At 43.3% G+C, this 19268-nt stretch overlaps 1 long non-coding RNA gene across 5 annotated transcripts in view; it reads right to left on the reverse strand.

Annotated features, from left to right (window-relative positions):
* Positions 1 to 19268, reverse strand: part of LOC118533653 (uncharacterized) — a 44270-nt gene that overhangs the window by 23755 nt on the left and 1247 nt on the right. For 4 of the 5 annotated variants that reach the window (XR_013448344.1, XR_013448343.1, XR_013448342.1 and 1 more), the window contains exon 3: positions 233 to 312. The exons of the other annotated variant lie outside the window; for it this stretch is intronic. This is a non-coding gene — a long non-coding RNA (uncharacterized LOC118533653). The remainder of the gene's footprint in view (positions 1 to 232; positions 313 to 19268) is intronic. 5 annotated transcript variants of the gene reach the window in all.

Below are 19268 nucleotides of genomic sequence, written 5' to 3' on the forward strand. Positions count from 1 at the left end.
CTGGGTAAACGAGAACGTCAAAAAATCTATGCTGGCGACAGAAAGGTAAACAGAAGCCAAGATAGCAGTTATGAAGGTCAGGAACCTGGGCTGTGAAGTGTTCATTGACAGCCACCACAAACAGAACTGTGATGAAAAGCCGGGGCCCCACACTAGGATGTGAGTGGCTGCATTTCATCCTCTTAACAGCCCTACGAGGTAGGTGACGAGTATGACGCCCTGTTCAGTTTACCTGAGAAATGTGTTCCTTTTGAAAATACGTATTGAGCTCCTACTGTGGGTCAGACTGTTGTAGGCACTGGAGTCTGTATTCTAGGGGAAGGCAGATAATAACCATATGAATAAATAAACAATTATACCATCAATTCCATTCCTAAGTATGTACCCAAGACAACAGAAACCAAGGACTCAAACAGATCCTTTTTTTTAAAGATTTTATTTATTAATCTGAGAGAGAGTGAGCAAGAGAGAGAGAGCGCACGAGCACAGAGGGAGAGGGAGAAGCAGACTTCCTGCTGAGCAAAGACACACACCCCTCCCCCAGCACTCCCCCCACCCCACCCCCCCGCCGACACAGGGCTTGATCCCAGGACCCTAAGAACATGACCTGAGCCGAAGGCAGACGTTTAACCAACTGAGCCACCCAGGCCCCCTCAAACAGATCCTGGTACACCTCATGGAAGCATTCTTCACAATAGCCAAAAGGTAGAATCAACCTGAGTGCCCATCAACAGGTGAATGGATAAGCAAAATGTAGTATACCCATACAATGGAATATTATCCAGCCTTTGGAAGGAATGAAAGTCTGACACCTGCTATAACACAGATGAATCTTGCAAGCCAAACTCAGAAGGACAAGTATTGTATGATTCCACTTACAGGAGGAACCCAGAATAGGCAAATTCATAAAACCAAAAAGTAGGATAGAGGTTACCAAAAGTAGGATAGAGAATGGGAGGAGAAAGGAATGGGAAGCTATTGTTTACGGGTGTAGAGTTTCTGTTTGGGATGATGAAAAAGTTCCAGAAATAGTGGCGATGGTTATATATAACATCGTGAATGTAGAATGCTACTGAACTATACACTTAAAAGTGGTGGAAGTGGTAAATTTTATGTCATGTAGATTTTACCACAATAAAAAAAATCAATTAAAAACCCAACCATTTCAGATAGCAGCATGTGAACAGGGTGAGGCCATAAGAGACCAGGACAGAGAAGGGAGCTATTTTAGGTTGCATATCAAGGCAAGTCTTGAGAGGGTGACATTTGAACTGAGACTTGAAACATGAGAGGGGCCAGCCATGTAGAGAATGTCCCAGGGGAAGGATCCTGCAGGCAGAGGCCACAGCAGAGACAGGTGCTCTGGCAGTTGAACAAGCCAAGGGTAGCAGGGACACTGGCAAACGAGGGGTGAGTACTAGGAGCTGTGGAGAGGTCAAGAGCCCTGAGGCCAGGAGACCAGGTAGGAGGCTACTCCACTGTCCAAAATCTCCTCTTTCCTATCCATGCCCTCAGCCCAGATTATTCTCCCAAGTTCCATGGCCTTAAGGTGCATTTAGCTGCTGATGTTATCCAACTTATATCTCCCCATTAGTAAATCAAATTTGCACGCATCATAGATCACACTCAGGACCAAACACTACTATTTCAAAGGATACAGCAATTGAAAGACATAGGCAAAACATTCCTTCCTTGGAGAAGTCTGAGACCATCAATGTAGCTCCCCATAAACACTTCCTCTCCCACATAGGATACATTGTGATTTGGATTTAACATGTAAGTCTTAAGCAATTATACATGCCGTCACTTACATGAGGGAGTCATAGTGGTTAGGGAGCATCTTCTTTTTATGCCCCATTAAGCACACAGCATGTGTCATATTTTCCAACAAGCAATGCCCCATAAATCCATAAATTCTGAGTTTATTTATAATAAACAATCTAGGCAGGTCAAATATATACTGATAAATGCATTTTACAGATAAAGCCTATTATCTTTCTACTAGTAAATACCATTTATTTGCTTACCAGAAGCTCTGGTTACTAGAATATTTGCAAGGGGATGCTTTTTTGTCTCCCCAAAGGTCCTTGGTAAAAAGGAATAGGTTACAGGCCTGCTGCTATAACTGTAAATGGAAAGTAACTGTAAATGGAAAGTAATGTAAAAAAAAAAAAATGCAAACAGAACAAAAATACCTAAAGTAAAAAGCAGAAGTCTCCCCTTCCATCCCCTTCTCCAGTGTCACACACTCAAGACCTCCCTTCCCAGAGGTAACTACTGTTAGCAGTTTGGAGTGTATCCTTCCAGTCCTTTTTCATACATTTGTATACATATATGTACATACAAAAATATACCCACCTGTACATTTTTTATATAAATAGAATCATACTATGCATATTCTTCTACTTGCTTTTTGAACATAAGTGTTGAAGATTTTTAATGACCCTTCCTCGTCCTTTTTAACTGATGTATACAGTGTTTTATTTTATACCCTGAACTAAACAGTGTTTAGCCATTCTTCTATCAACAGACATTTAGGCAGTTTCCTATTTTTTCATCATTATAAACAATGACAGTAGACATTGTATGTGACCCTTATTCACACACCATTGGGCTCATGTGCCATATTTCTAAGGAATAGAGTATGTCTGCAGGATGAAGTATTTCTGTGGGATAAGTAACTAGAAGTGGAACTACTATGTTGAATGGTAGGCATATTTAAATTTTTGATAGATATTGCCACATTGCCTCCAAGAAAGACTATGCTGATTTATGTCCCACTGCAGGGCAAACTGTACCTATAGCCCAACACCAATAACCAATCCTTGTTATTACCAAACTCTATTAATAGTTTAGTAGTCTAATGGGTTTAAAATGACATCTCAATCATTAGTGCATTTGTTCTACAAATATTTTTCATACCTACTACGTGCTAGTCTCTGGGGAGCTGTGTCCAGCAGGACAGAGAAGAGAGTGACTGGCAGGTGATTAAAAGGCATTCCTCAGGGGATAAGAGAAAGCTCTGGCACAGAGATGGCATATGCACAGCATGGGTAGGGATCAGTGGCTGAACTAAAGAATGGGGTGGGGGAGAGTTGGGAGCAACATTAGGTGGCCAAGTACAAATGGCATCCAACACCAAGGAGCAGAGTTTGGACTCCACTCAGTGGATGGCAAGGAGCCAATGCAGCTTCTTGAGTGGCAGAATGAAAAGACCAAAAGGGTGTTTGTCTTAGTTTGGGTTCCCCCAAAGGCAGTCCCCAAGACTAGGATTTGAGGATGAGTGGTTTATTTGAGAGGTAATCACAGGAAGCCCCAGTAGGGGAGTGGAAAAGTGAGACAGGGAAGGGAGGAAGACAAGAAAGGGTGTGTTAATGAGCAGGCTAGAGCTGTGGCTAGGTGGGCCCCAATCCCACTGGAGATCCTCTGAGAGATTGGGTGGGACAGAGAGTTGTCCACCCAAAGGGCAAGGAGGCTTGGGTATTTATCCCCAACTCCATCCCTTATTAACTGGGGCATCCATCATCTCGGGCACTAACTCCCCAACATTTCTAGTATTCCTGTGTACAAGCCAAGCAAATTCCTGCAGCTTGAGGACAGCTTCAGGCAAGGAGAAACAGAAGCCATTGGTCATACAGTGACGGTCTACAAGTCATCTCCAGGGTGGGCACTCGTGGTATCTATGACCGAGTTCTAGGACAACTGATTGGCCCTAGTACCATGAGCACAGAAGAGCCTTGAGTGAGAGCATGTCTTGTGCTAAAAGAAATATACTGAGAATGTGTTTAACTTAACCTACCAGCACCTTTACATCCAAAGTCTAACCTAATAATCATAAACTGCAGTAGTTAAGACACAAATGGAAAGGTAACTCAGATGATCTTTCCAAAAAACACAATGAACTACAAATAATTAGCCATTTCCAAAAATTCACTTACCAATTGTATCTTAATTAATAATTTTCCATGTGCCTCATGAGTTCCCACACTATGTAAATAACTTCGGATTCTCTATGAAGACATAAAGTTTCTTCCTGACTTCACCAACTGCCTTCTACCAACTACAAACTACCTTCTAGTTCCAAAGTGGATTTCAATGAAATATAGCAAGCATATAGGCAAGAAAACCTTGACAATCATCCACAGGTTCATGGTAAGCTTAGTATCATTGTTCCTAAGGCTAGACTTGTTTTTGAGTAGAGTATTAAGACCATGTTAGAAAGCCATCTGGCCGGGGCACCTGGGTAACTCAGTCAGTTAAGGGTCAGCCTTTGGCTCAGGTCATGATCTCAGCAAGGAGTCTACCTCTCCCTCTCCCTCTGCCCCTCCCCCCACCCCCTCACCCCCAGGACTCATGCTCTCGTACTCAATCTCTCTCTCTCTCTTTCTCTCTCTCTCCCTCTCAAATATATAAATAAAATATTTAAAAAGAAAAGAAAAAGAAAGTCACCTGGCCTTTGCAGTTTCCTGGAAAATTTTCCCGAGCTAGGAGGTTGATATGAGGGCCTCAGGACAAATCATGGTGACAGGGGTAAGGGTTGTAAAAACTATATTGGGACTAAAAGTCTGAAGCCCTAGATCTTAAGGCTCCATTACTTACTTGTTGCAAGTCCCCCAATTTATTTAGCTAGTATTTAATTACTTCATTCAAAAATCATTTTTCTGAGCATCTATTCTGTGCCAGGCCCTCTACTAGGCACTAAAAATACAAAAAGTAACAAGTTTGGGGGGGAATCATATGATCATCGCAACAGATGCAGGAAATGCATTTGGTAAAAGTCAATATCCTTTCACAGTAAAAATTCTTAGCACACTATGATAGAAGACAAATTATTTACTCTGATCATGGATATCTATTTTAAAATAAAACCCACAGCATACATCATATGCAATGGTGAAATGTTTGAGATCAGGAATAAGACCAAGATGCCCAGTATCACCATTTCCTCTCAACATTGAACTGAAGGTCCTCGTTAACGTAAAAGGCCAATTGAAAACAGAGAAATAAGAGTTATAAGGACTGGAAATTGTCAACTCTGTCATATATTCAAGGGCCATAGAAGTTTAGGTCTGTTTCTGGGATCTCTAATCTGTTCCGTTGGTCTATTTGTCTACATATTGTATACATAGAAAATTCAAAATGACTTTTAATAAACCATTAAAGTTAATCAGAAAGTTTAGCAAGGCTTCTGGATATAAAATACATATACAAAAATCCATTTCATTCCTTTGTACAGTTACAAATAGAAAATGAAAATTTGGGGCGCCTGGCAGGCTCAGTCAATAGAGCATGGGACTCTCAATCTTGGGGTTGTGAGTTCAAGCCCCATGTAGGGGGTAGAGCACGCTTTAAAAAAAAAAAGATAAGAAAATGAAAATTTAAAAAAGATGCCACATGAATAAACAAACAGACCACCAAAACAGATTATAGAGCCTGGAAACATACTTGAACTTCTATATAGTCTTAATAGATGACAGAGTGACATTACCCATCAGTCAGAGGACAGTATTTCAGTAAATGGTGCTAAACACTTGGCTATCCATTCAGCATTCATCAAAAACCTAAATATGAAAAACAAAAAGTATAAAGATTTTAGAAAGAGGGTGCCTGGTTGGCTCAGTCAGTACAGCACAGGACTCTTGATCTCAGGGTCGTGAGTTCAAGCCCCACACTGGGTGTAGAGATTGCTTTAAAAAAAAAAAAAAGATTTTAGAAAGAATATCTTCATGACCTCAGGGTAGGGAAGGATTTTTTCAAACAATACACCAAGAGCAATAATCATAAAGAAAAAGATTGGTAAATTGATAACACTAAAATTTAAAGCTTCTGCGTATCAAATGGTATAATACAGAGAGTGAAAAAATAAGGCACAGAGTGAAGAAGGTATTTGAAATACAAAAAACCCACCAAAGACAACTAGGACATAGAATAAATTAAGGCCTCCTATAAATCAATGTGAAAATGACAGACAATCCCAGTAGAAAAGTAGGTAAGAGATTTTAATATAAGGTCACAAAAAAAGGCAATACCAATGGCCAATAAACATATTAATATGTTTATTTTAAATGCTAGTTAAAATCATGAGATACCGGGGCACCTGGGTGGCTCATTCATTAAGCGTCTGCCTTCGGCTCAGGTCATGATCCCAGGGTCCTAGGATTGAGCCCCGCATCGGGCTCCCTGCTCCGTGGAAAGTCTGCTTCTCCCTCTCCCACTCCCCCTGCTTGTGTTCCCTCTCTCACTGTGTCTCTCTCTGTCAAATAAATAAATAAAATCTTAAAAAAAAAAAATCATGAGATACCATTACACATCCTCCAAACTGGCCAAAAATATAACCATAATAATAGTAATAAATTTTAATCTGATAATAACAAGTATTGGTGTGATTGTAGAGCAAGAGGAATGCCATCCTTTTTTGGGTGGAAATGTAAATTGGTGCAACTACTGGGGGAAACAGTTAGGAATTATCTTGTGAGGTTGAAGATATCTAAATCCTTTGACCTAGCAATTCCACTTCTAAGTATGTACTATAGAAAATCTTTCCCAGTCATACCTGGAGACCTCTTCAAAACTATTCATAGTTGCATGGTTCCTAAAAGCCAAAAATTGTGGACAACCCTATTGTCCACCACCAGTAAAATGGAAACACTGTGTTATGTATGAAATGAGATACTATACAACAATCTAACAAATCAGATAGAGCTATACACAATGACGTGGATGACTCTCACAAACGTGTTATAAAAGGAAACATCCAGTAAGACTGTGTTCATATGGAATTAAAAATAGACATAATTACATTGTTTGAGGGTGTAAGCATATGTACTAAAATTATTTAAAAAAGAAAGAAAGAAAGAAAAGCAAGGGTAGTATCATTATAAAAGCCAGGCTAGTAGTTATCTGGAGTGGGAAGAAGGGAGCTGAAAATAGAATTGTCAATGGAGTGGGGGTATGCTGAGGAATTTCAGGATGCTTGCAATACTGTACTTCTTGACTTAGGGTGGAAAGATATGTAAATGTTGTTCTTTATCATTAAAAATTAGGGGCATCTGGGTGGCTTAGTTGGTTAAACATCTGTCTTTGGCTAAGCTCATGATCTCAGGGTCTTGGGATAGAGGCCCAAGTCGGGCTTCCCACTCAGTGAGGAGTCTGCTTGTCCCTTTCCCTCTGCCCCTACCCCGCCTCGTGCGTATTCTCTCCTATCTCTCTCAAATAAATAAAATCTTTTAAAAAATTAAATTATACACATGTGGGGGTGCCTAGGTGGCTCAGTCGGTTAAGTGTCTTGCTTCAGCTAAGGTCATGATCCCAGGGTCTTGGCATAGAGCCCCACATCCTGGCTCTCTGCTCAGAGGGGAGCCTGCTTCTCCTCTCCCTCTGCCCCTCCCCCTGCTTGTTCTCTCTCTCTGTCAAATAAATAAATAAAATCTTTTTAAAAAATTACACATGTGTACTTTTTATATAAGTGAGAGTCTGGGGAAAGATATGTGACAAATACATAACATAGTATTAAGATTCAGAACATATGAAAAATTACTAAAAATCAATAGGAAAAAGACAAATGTATTAGTCAGGGTCTAGTCAGGAGACAGAAACCGCACGGTAATTTGAACAGGGAAAGCTCATGAACTAAGAACAGGCGCCTCACTAGTGAGCGGTGAAGAGAACATGAAACAACGCAGCAATAGATAGCCTTGGGCCCCGGCGTTTCCCAGAGCATGCAGGCAGAGCACCCACGGAAAGAACAAATTTGAGAGCGTCAGACCTCATTGCAGAGGTGTGTCTTGGCCCACTAGATGGCAGAGAAGTTCGCTGAGATGACACAGGCCAGGGCTGGCAAGCAGAAAACTGCCCCCTTGAGCACCAACCAAACTCACTAGGAGACTACTTGTCAGAGAGGAGCAGCTGGGAAGCCACCCACTGGGTGCCAGGAGAACTCACTTAAGAAGATGCGCACAGGATGCCCCTAAAACTCACTAGGAAGCCCACGGGGGTGACTCTAAGACTCACTAGGCATAAGCAGCACTGGTTGTCCCACATGCTAGTGGCCACTAGGCATCACAGGAGCAAGAAAAGAAGATCACGGGAATCAGGCAGAGAAGCGTCCCCCTTCCTCCAGCCAGTGTCCCTCCAGTGTGCTCGACACACAAGGCTTAACATCATGGCCGCCGCACAGGAGAAGTATTTGCAGGGTTCCAGCTTCGATAGCACAAAGCAGGGCATTAAAGGGTGGCTTTAGTGCTGAGACGCAAGGAATTGTTAACGGGCATGACAAATAGTAACACAGACTGTCCTTAGAGGGATAGAAAAGAAGCTGGTCAAGTATTTATCTCCAGGGAGAGAAATTTAACCTACAGCAGGGTAAAGGCGTGTGCTTTCCACGGGCAGACCCCAAGGGAACTGCCGGGTGTGAGAGGCCCAAGAGGAAATCTGACAGAGGATGTTTTCCTGCCAGAAGCCAGGTACCATCAGCAGAAAGAGCCTGGATATTGGACCATCAAACCCAGAAGCCAAGCTGGGGTGACCAGCTGGAAGAGGCATTCTCCTCTCCATGGAACTGTAAGTGGAGGTCCTCAAAAAAAATGTGAAAGAACCTCAAAAAGAATCCACAAATCACTTCACAAGACAGTCATCCTTGGACTTCCACCCAGAGGCACCAACACCAGATTATTACTGAAACCACCGAGAAAACCCTTTCCCTCCCCCTTACTCCCACCCTCAAGGGACCCAAACCAGCAGCTGGTGAGTGGGGAGGAAGTGGAAGAAAAAAAGAGAAGATGCCCACTAGACATTCTGACCACCCTGCAACATTCCAAGCCTGGGGAAAGAGAAAGTTTTTTTTTACCCCAGAGAGAAAGAGAGAGCGCGCATGCTCACACGTGCACATGAGCGAGCAGGTGCGTGAGCAGGCTGGGGGGTGAGAGGCAGAGGGAGAGGGAAAGAGAGAATCTCAAGCAGGTTCCACACCCAGCACAAAGCCTGACTCAGGGCTCGATCTCACAACCTTGAGACCATGACCTGAGCCGAAATCAAGAGTCGGACACTTAACCGACTGAGCCACCCCGGTGCCCTGGAACGAGAAACTTTAAACTGGACAAGAGTCTGCAGTTTTTATAGCAGATTGCACTGGACTTTTTATTACCCCATCTGCCAAGCCCACAATGAGGGTAAGCCCATAGAGATGGTGCCTCTTGGTCCCTTCCTGCACTTCCAAATGACATTTATTCAATTTCCTAAGGTTGATTCCTATCAATCTCTTTCATAATTAAATGAGGTGGGTCTTTTTTTCCCCTCCTATGCACAAATATTGTCTCCGTCTTTGTTGCTAAGAAACTTTTTTAAGATATTAATCCCCACTGGAGACCAACCCTCTCCATTTCAAGCAATAGAGGTGCTCATTTCACTTGAGAGATCATTTTTAAAAATCTCAAAATTCTTTCTGATTCAACATAGTATATATTGTCCCTGCGCTCCTCGGAGTTCAGAAGAAATTGAAAACTTTTTCCCAAAACACCAGTTTAGCTAAAACATGTGCCACGACAAATATTAAGTGGCCTGAGTCATTCCGCTTTGGCTAATAAACATTGCAGAAACTCCAACATGTAAATTAATCTGAGTTCATGCCATCTTGTCAGAAGACATGGAATAAATAATCCTGGTTTACCCCTATTATTTTGAAAGAAAGAAAGAACACAAACCAAAAAAAGACCTTCAAAAGCACTCCTAAAGTTGTAAGCTCCTGCCAAGCTCTTATGGGTTTTGTGAAATATTATTCATAGCACCACAAAACATTTCCACATATCCCTCCCTACTTCTGCCATCAGTTTATACCCTGGTTGATAGATCCATTTTCAAGACTACCAAAGGAAAACTTTAGACTCATGCCAGAAAAGACCATACCCTGTTCTCCTGAGCCCATAAACTGCAGGCAGGCACCAGGGCTTTATGGCACGGCTACATGAGTCACTCTATAAAAAGATACCTACCCCATGCAGAAACCCAGCAGACCAGACTCTTTTCTTAAAGCATTTAATGGACATACTAACACTAATAAAAACAGACAGCGCACCAAACATGTATCTATGCGATCTCCCTATAAGTTAAAACTTCACCCCCCCGCAAAAAAAAAAACCTGACCCAAATTTACTCAATAATCCCAATTTTCCCTGGGAAGCCAAAACTTAAGGAAATAACTCTGTGATCTGTGCTGCTAAGTAATGCATTTTCAGACTAAAATGTCCCTGAGGCCTGTGACAGTGTTTACAACGCTGTAAAAGTAGACAATAAAATCGTAAAAAGAATTTTTGGAGGTCCAAACCAAAGCTCAGACTCTCAGACTAGCGAAAAGACTAGTGAAAAAATTATTTCAATGAACAGTGACTTTCTTTTTTTTTTTTTCTTAAAGATTTTATTTATTTATTTGACAGAGAGAGACACAGCGAGAGAGGGAACACAAGTTGGGGGAGTGGGAGAGGGAGAAGCAGGCTTCCCGCGGAGCAGGGAGCCCGACGTGGGGCTCGAGCCCAGGACCCTGGGACCATGACCCGAGCCGAAGGCAGACGCTTAACGACTGAGCCACCCAGGCACCCCAACAGTGACTTTCTGAGTGTCCCTTCAGGATACCTTTGGATCCCAACCACTCACTTGTTCTCTGATCCCAAGGAAGACCACTGCAATCATTCTGTTGATTGGACTAAGTGCCACCGTGACTTCATGCGGTCTTGGTGTTTCTTGCTGGAGAGATTGTTCTCTCTCTATTCCTGTCCCCCATCCCTGAGGCTTCCAACAGTGATCTTGCCCTGACTTTAAAACACTAGTTTATCCAAAGTTTGCCTCAAATATATTTTGTTAAATGTATTGATGTCCTGAGCGGACAACTGACCAGAGTAATATTCGGTGTCCCTGTTGTTAGCAGCCTTATCCTGCTTTTCTTTCTCCCGATCTAGGGGGGCTCCGCAAAACTTCACTAGATGAAATGTAGGTCGAAATACCCGGGTTCTGGAGACTGCTTCTATCTCCAAAAAGAACATGCCACTCTATCCTATTTAAACCTCATTTTACAGTTAATACTGGCTCAGCCCTAACAAAAACCTAAATAGAAAACCCCATCAAACAAATAATTCAAATAAAATCGTAAACCAACAACCATTCATGCAGCCCATTAACAGTGACTGAGCACTTACAAAGTGTCAGGCAGTTTATTAGGGGCTTAGAATAGCTCAGCGAACACAAAGACAAAATCCCTGCCCTTATGAAGCTGCCCTCACAGTGGGGGGGGGGGGGGGGGAGGGACAGACAATAAACAATATACTGAATTGTTTCACAGAAACCACACCAGAGATTTGAAGAGAGAACTTAATATAAAGAATTGTTAACTAGGTACAAAGCTGTTTACCAGGTAAGTAAAGGGTTAAAATGCTAAGAGAATTTCAAGATAACCCTGAGGTTACCCCTGCAAGAAGTAGCTCCCACCCCTAGGGCAGGCGGGTGGGGGTGCACGGGGAGGAGGTTGGGACCATCACACTTGAGAGGCTCACAGGCGGCCCCGCAGAACTACAACTCAGACCTCTAAGGAGGAGGTGCTGCCTGGCTGGGGCTGGGGTCTCAGAGGGGGTGCAGTGAAGCTGCTTCTGGAAGGGTTACAAACACTACAAAGCCTGCCCCATGAAGGACCTGCCACGCTGGGGTGATGAGCTGTTGCTGGGGAGAAGCTCAGGGGAGCAGGAAGGAAACTGGAGGCAGCCAGTCCCTCCTCCTTGGTTGCCCCCGCCCTCCAGCTTCCGCAGAGTCTAACTGGGACCAGCTGGCAAAGCTGGAAGGTCCTAATTCAGGGTCCCAGCACCAGCTGCGGAAAGAATACGGGGAAGGTGGTTTAAGCACAATAATATATAGATAAATTATGTTACAAGATGGTAAGGGCTATGGGGGAAAATAGAAAAGTTAAAAGGGTCAGGAATGGCAGGGTGGGGGAGGATGTTACATTTTAAATAGGGTAATCAGGGTGGGCCTCGTTGAGAAGGTGATGTTTGAAGTGTAATTTAGAGTAATGAGGTTTACGACTAATCTAACAATGAAGCCCTCAAGGTGGCTACTGCACTGTCAGTAACTGTCCACGCCCATGAAATTCACCCCTTCAGGTTTTTCTTACCTAGATTTATATTTGAATCAGAGCTGCTCCAATTTCTCACTTGTCCCTGCTCCGTCCTATCTAACAGGCTCTGGACTGAGTGTGGGATGTGAGCTTACAAAGTCCTTTCCTGAAACTGAAAAGATACCTGATCTGAGGAGTTTATTACAGGTGAAATCACCTGGCATGACTCCATCTGCCAAGAACATTCTAGAGAAAGCTTGTTCTCAGAAACAAAGACCTACAAGGTATAAACACACACACACACACACACACACACACACACATTCTTCAGGCTATGAGAATAGTGATGTCAAGGCTGGGAATAATCAAATTAGTAAAAGGAGTCTAATCATCTCAGAAACCATCTTAAACAATTGGCATATTCCATTATACAAAATGTAAGGGCTTTTCAGTTAAAAAGTAAAACCCTGAGTAGAGTGACCCACAGAATCAAATAGCCTTGAACGACAGATGAAAACCACAAGGATATACCACAACATACCCATCAGAATGGATACATTAAAAAGACTGACAATGACAAGTGTCAGCAAGGACCTAGAGCAACCGGAATGCTCATATCTTACTGGTAGGAATATAAAATGCTACAACCTCTTTGGGAACCTGTTTAGCAGATTTGTCTAAAGCTAAATACATGCCTACCTTCACATTCCACAATTCTAACACTAAGTATACACCCAAGGGAAGTGACTGCACAGAAAGACATGCAAAAGAATGTTCCTAGCAGCCTGAACGGTAATAGCCAATGACCAGAAACAATGCAAATGCATCAAGAGATAAATGGATAACAAACTGGTGTAGTCACATGGTGGATACTACTCAACAGCAACAAACAGCCATGTGCACACTCAACAACATGGATGAATCTCAAAAACATAGACTATTAAGCAAAAAGGAGCCACACACAAGAGCACATACCGATATACGCAAGAACAGGCGAAACAGAGGACAGAAGTCAGAATTGTAGTTACCTCCAGGAGGGGGCTGGCATAGACTGGGAAAGAACACAGGAAGCTGAGTGGGTTGCTGGAAACTTTCTCCATCTTCGTGTGGGTGCTGGTCACATGGATGTGTCCATATGTAAAAACCCACTAAGCACTTAGGGTCGGGACAGGCCATGAACTTTGTCATCTGTATGCTATTCCTCAACAGCAAACAGAGGGGAAGGGAGGTAGGCCGGCATCCTTCTTAGGATGCATGCTAAGAAATGAAATGGTCTATAATCATCTGCTGACTGCTCAAAGAGGGGTACGTGCTTAAATCTATCAAATATGATGTGGCTTCATAAATCCAGATGGACACAATGATAACCACATGAAAACCAATGATAAAGAGAAATTTCAAGCTGCTATAAAACCTCTAAAGGTTATTCGAGGCAGTGCACAAACTGGACAGTTGCCCCTGAGGAACACTAAGAAAAATCCTTAGAGTACTAAAAAGGGTACAATTAGTTTTATGTCTGTTTCCTCTTTTATGACAAATAGTGATGCCCTGAATCTTCCTATGAACAAATAAAACTGCTCCTAATCAAAAAGGCAGTTAGCCAAACATATACATAAATCCAGAAAACAGGGGTGGAAATGGTTCTGATATAATGCTTATCCAACTATAATTTGATAATTATTCTTTGGAATAATGGAGGAGAATGTGGAGGTCTGGCTGCCACTCGGTGTTTGGGCAAACATTTCAAAAACTATGCTTCCCTGTCTCCCCAATAAAATATAAATATCTGAAGCCACCTAACCAAGTTGATGACCAAAGCCAGTTCATTAACTCAAGACATTTTTCAGATGGCTGGTCAGCTACACAAGTTTCCCCAGGTTCAGATAGTCCATATAGTTCAGCATTTGATTTTAAAAGAAACAATGCAATGTCCCACATTAGGGGTAACCCAGATAGGTCGTGATATAGCCATACCTTGTAATATTATAGAGTACTTAAAAATCATGAAGTCTTCAGTCAAAAAAAAAAAATTATGAAGTACAGGTCTATTTAAAAAGATGCTCAGTTTCATTGAAAATCAAAGAAATGTACATTTAAACTTAAAGATATGTATTTTACAGAATTATCTGTAGAAAAAATACCTAGGAACAACCTAAATGTCCATCAATAGGGGAATGATTACATTATGGTGTACAAATACCACAGAATACTACGTAGTCGCAAAAAGAATGAAGTAGATCTACAGCACTGACAAGGAAAGGTGTCTATTATACATAATGAATTGTTTTTAAAGCCACAGAATAATATATATAGAGAAGCTTTTCAACTTAAACTTCAATGTCTACAGTTTCATGAAGTAAAAACCCCAGAAAAAAAAGCATGTTGCTCTTTCCCCCCGCAACAGGTGACATTGGCTATAGGGAAAGGTCATTTTATTTTATTTTTTTTTAAGATTTTATTTACTTATTTATTTGAGAAAGAGAGAGAGAGAGAGAAACAGCATGAGGGGGAGAGGGTCAGAGGGAGAAGCAGGCTTCCCGCTGAGCCAGGAGCCCGATGTGGGACTCGATCCCAGGACTCCGGGATCATGACCTGAGCCGAAGGCAGACGTTTAACCAACTGAGCCACCCAGGTGCCCAGGAAAGGTCATTTTAGACTTGCCACCGTGAACAACACAGTTGGTGTTGCTGTCCTTGTGCCCAAGTAATTTTTCACATGTCATTGACCCCATGATAACCAATAAGCATTAAGCCATTGTGTCTCCAAAGTACTAAGATGAGCAATTACAAAAGAAACACGTAGAAATAGTATTTACTTTGGAAGTGGTGAGAAAGTGAGGAACGTATGGTACATGTGCTTATGGAAGGAATTGTCAAAGTGAGAACAGTTTTTTTTTTTTTTTTTTTAAGATTTATTTATTTGACACAGAGAGAGAGACAGCTAGAGAGGAAACACAAGCAGGGGGAGTGGAAGAGGGAGAAGCAGGCTCCCGGCTGAGCAGGGAGCCCGATGCGGGGCTCGATCCCAGGACCCCGGGATCATGACCTGAGCCGAAGGCAGACGCTTAACGACTGAGCCACCCAGGCGCCCCGAGAACAGTTTTTATCTATTTTATTTTCTTTTTCTTAAAGCAGGCTCCACACCCAGTGTGGGGCTTGAACTCACGATGCTGAGATCAAGAGTTGCGTGCTCTACCGACTGAGCCTGCCAGGTGCCGAGGGATCAGTTTTACATGCAATATAGGGAAGGAGCTGTGTCCATTCCATCAAAGATGAGCCAGACAAAAAGGAAAAGTGAAACTGATGGACAGAAAAAAGTTTCCGTCTGTGGCTAAATCATCAGGATCCAATCTGATAGCTCTCCACTAATTTGTCTGGAAGTAAGCAGTGGGAAGGGTGGAAGTTAGAGCCCCAATTTAAGTCAACCCTGATGAATTTAAGGAGAGGGAAGGGACCAGGAGCCGCAGGTAACTGTGGATCCTCCAGTTGCCCACCAGCCCACCAAGCTCCTCCACTGCTCCAGGTTTCGAGCGCTTCTACTCCTTAGAGAGAAACAGTGGGAAGGGGGTTGATTCCCCAGCCCTGGGGTTTGGAGGAAGAGGGAAGAGGGAAGAGTAAACGATGCTCCTGCTTGCATGCTAACCCTGGCGGGATTTTTGTGTTGCCAACATCACCTCACACGTACCTGTGCGGGAGGAACGTGAAGATTTGTCCTAAGAGGCTCAAGGTACAGGCGAGGCAGACCCATAAACCAAACCAAACAAGTCTTGGTCACAAAGGCAGTCATCCAAATAAATCCCCCAAAAGGAAGCAAAATCGCTTTCCTCCAGGACCCCCCAACCTCCCCCCCACCTCCTCCGGCCACCGCAGGCCTCCCTCCCCCACCCCACCCCCAGCTGCAGTACCTCCCTCCCACACTCAGGTTCAAGGCAGCCTCCCTCCAGGGCTGGCAGCCTCAGTCCAGGGCTGGCCGAGGGGGAGGGTGGCCTCGTTATTTTCCACTGGTTCTGGAATCTATGTTTCCCTTTGGCTTTCATAGTGAAAGTCACCAAGGAGTGACCAGGGCAGAGAAGAAACTAGGGCATAGTGAAACTAGTCACCAAGGAGTGACCAGGGCAGAGAAGCGAAATTAGCTTTTTCCCATTTCTGCCTCTTCTCGGAATGCCATCTGCCACCATACCCCTATAAGATAATATTCTTGGGGCGCCTGGATGGCTCAGTCGTTAAGCATCTGCCTTTGGCTCAGGTCATGATCCCAGGATCCTGGGATCGAGCCCCGCATCGGGCTCCCTGCTCAGCGGGAAGCCTGCTTCTCCCTCTCTCCCTGCTTGTGTTCCCTCCCTCGCTCTGTCTCTCTCTGTCAAACAAATCTTTAAAAAAAAAAAAAAAAGATAATATTCTTGCCTGATGCCATGATAACCAAAAGTTAATTTAATTGTTTTGCAGGAAATCAAGATTTCATCAAGAAGCTACACAGTAGGGGCCCCTGGCTGGCTCAGTCGGTAGAGCATGTGTCTCTTGATTTCAGGGTCGTGAGTTCCAAGCCCCATCTTGGGGGTAGAGCATACTTTAAAAAAAAAAAGAAGAAGAAGAAGAAGAAGAAGCCAGGCTGAATTGAACCAGTCAGGACCAGTGACCTCCTCTTTGAGCTCAACAGGAGGAGATCAACCCTCCTTTACTTAGTGACTTCTTTTATTTGATTTTGAATCAAGTAGCTCCTCTCCCCTTCACCCAGACCCTTTTCCACCTGCCCTTAAAAAAAATCTCTGACTCTGCCCTTTGGAGGGGTGGATTTGGGGCTTGTGCCGCCTTCCCCCATCTCCTCTCCTTTTTCGGCTTTTCAAATAAACTTTTTCCTTGCTGCACCCTCAACATCTCTGCAGTGGGCTTTGCTGCATGTCTGGCACACATGAACGTGGACTAGCAACCGAAACCAGTCTATCATTTAAAATTTGGGAGCTCACAGTGTCTTTAAGGTTTTTTAAAAGCTATTGTTTAAGTATAATTTGCACACAGAAAAATGCACAGGTTTTAAGTGTACAGTTTGATGAGTTTTGATGAATATATAAAACACTAATACCAACACCTAAAACAAGTAGAAAGAGTTAGGAGTCCCCGGAAAAAGAAAGATGAGACATAGTTCTCTTGCCATAAGAAAAGTCATGTTAGGCCCCTGGACATCTTGCATGATCTACGCCTAACCCGCACTACTTGCCCAAAGCACATTTCTTGCCGACGTTCCTGGGATATGTTGAGATTGCAAAAGAATCGACCCCAGTAGTCGGTGATTTTAAGGGAACAAAAGAATATAAGAACAGCCACTATCGGGCCAGGAGATAACTTAATCATATCAAGGACAATAAATCAGTGGTAAAACTCCCAGTGCTGATTCAAAAGTAAAGATTGACCTGATACACATTCTTGAGTTATCTTTGCAGGATTTAAACCCCTTTGAACACTCAGATACCAGACCAACGAAAGCCAGGGAATTGATGGTGCTGACCCTCGCGGGCTTCATGACTTCGATCCACTAAGACCTGGACTCTGTCACGTGATGATGACTTTTGCCCCAACGCCACACTGCATTCTCCATTGTGCCACCCCCTTCATGAATCTGTGCGCACCCTTGGCTTCCAGCTTCCCCAGCTTTGTTGTTGGAGGAGACACCACTTTGGGAAATATCCCCGGTGTTCTCCTTTACCCATTGCAAGTAAAACCCCTCCTTTTCCTCTTCTTTGGCTCAGTTGTGTCTTTGGCTCAACATCCACCAAGAGGCAAACCCAGGTTTGGGTAACAGTAGGAACTTTTTATCAACCATGAACCTTCGTGAAGCTTTGCCGGTTGAGCCCCTTCAGAGGTGACCCCTGTTCTGACTTTTACAGCCATATATTAGTTTCTACCTGCTCTTGAACTTCAAATCAAGTGCAATATTATGTATATCTCAGTCAACCCTAAATATATATTCAAATCTAAAAAAAAAAGTTTAATTTTGAGTATAGGTTGGGAGGGTGGCTAAATTTATCTGGCAGAAGCCCTTGTGTCAGCTAAGTACCATTTACTTTGGGGTACCCCACTTCACTTAGCATGTGCCTGGCTCCACTTGTCTGGGGAAAAAAATCTGGAACACCAAGTCATCTTAACACAAAAATACAGAAGGAAACATAGTTGACTGCAAATAATATCACAAACATTAAGTCCACATATAAATATTGAGCATTACTCGAAATCCAGGTTTGAAATTATTACTCTTGGGGCGACTGGGTGTCTCAGTCGGTTAAGCTTCTGACTCTTGATTTCAGCTCAGGTCATGATATCAGGATGGTGAGATCGAGCCCCATATTGGGCTCTGTGCTCAGCAGAGAGTCTGCTTGGGATTCTCTCTCTCCCTCTCCCACTGCCCACCCCCAAGATAAATAAATCTTTTTTTTTAAGATTTTATTTATTTATTTGACAGAGAGAGAGAGACAGCGAGAGAGGGAACACAAGCAGGGGGAGTGGGAGAGGGAGAAGCAAGCAGGCTTCCCGCTGAGCAGGGAGCCCGATGTGGGGCTCAATCCCAGGACCCTGAAATCATCACCCAAGCTGAAGGCAGTTGCTTAATTGAGCCAAGGCACCCCAATAAATAAATCTTAATTAAAAAAAAGAAAAGAGGGGCGCCTGGGTGGCTCAGTTGGTTAAGCGACTGCCTTCGGCTCAGGTCATGATCCTGGAGTCCCAGGATCGAGTCCCACATCGGGCTCCCTGCTCGGCAGGGAGTCTGCTTCTCCCTCTGACCCTCCTCCCTCTCATGCTCTCTGTCTCTCATTCTCTCTCTCTCAAATAAATAAATAAAATCTTTAAAAAAAAAAAAAAGAAAGAAAAGAAAAAGAAATTATCACTCTTGGTCCCCCTGAGGCAGGCAGGAACCTCTCCTGTCTGTAGAGCAAGGCAAAAGGGCCCACAGTGACCACAGAGCTGAATGCAAACAGGTTCATTAAGTGACCCACTTCGAAATAGCCATAGGTCCTAACTGACCAATTACAACCAAGAACAGGTCCTAAGATTACCAAAAAAGGGAAAATTCCAGACATCCTCACACTCCCTCACTGCGCCCTGTTAACTGTGGCTCCTCACCACCGCCTAGGGGCAGGCAGTCTCTCCTTTGCGGTCCTACCAGCCACTCCCTGATGGTGTTTTCA

The sequence above is a fragment of the Halichoerus grypus genome, chromosome 5 (genome assembly GCF_964656455.1).
Source record: "Halichoerus grypus chromosome 5, mHalGry1.hap1.1, whole genome shotgun sequence".
Taxonomy (NCBI): Eukaryota; Metazoa; Chordata; class Mammalia; order Carnivora; family Phocidae; genus Halichoerus; species Halichoerus grypus.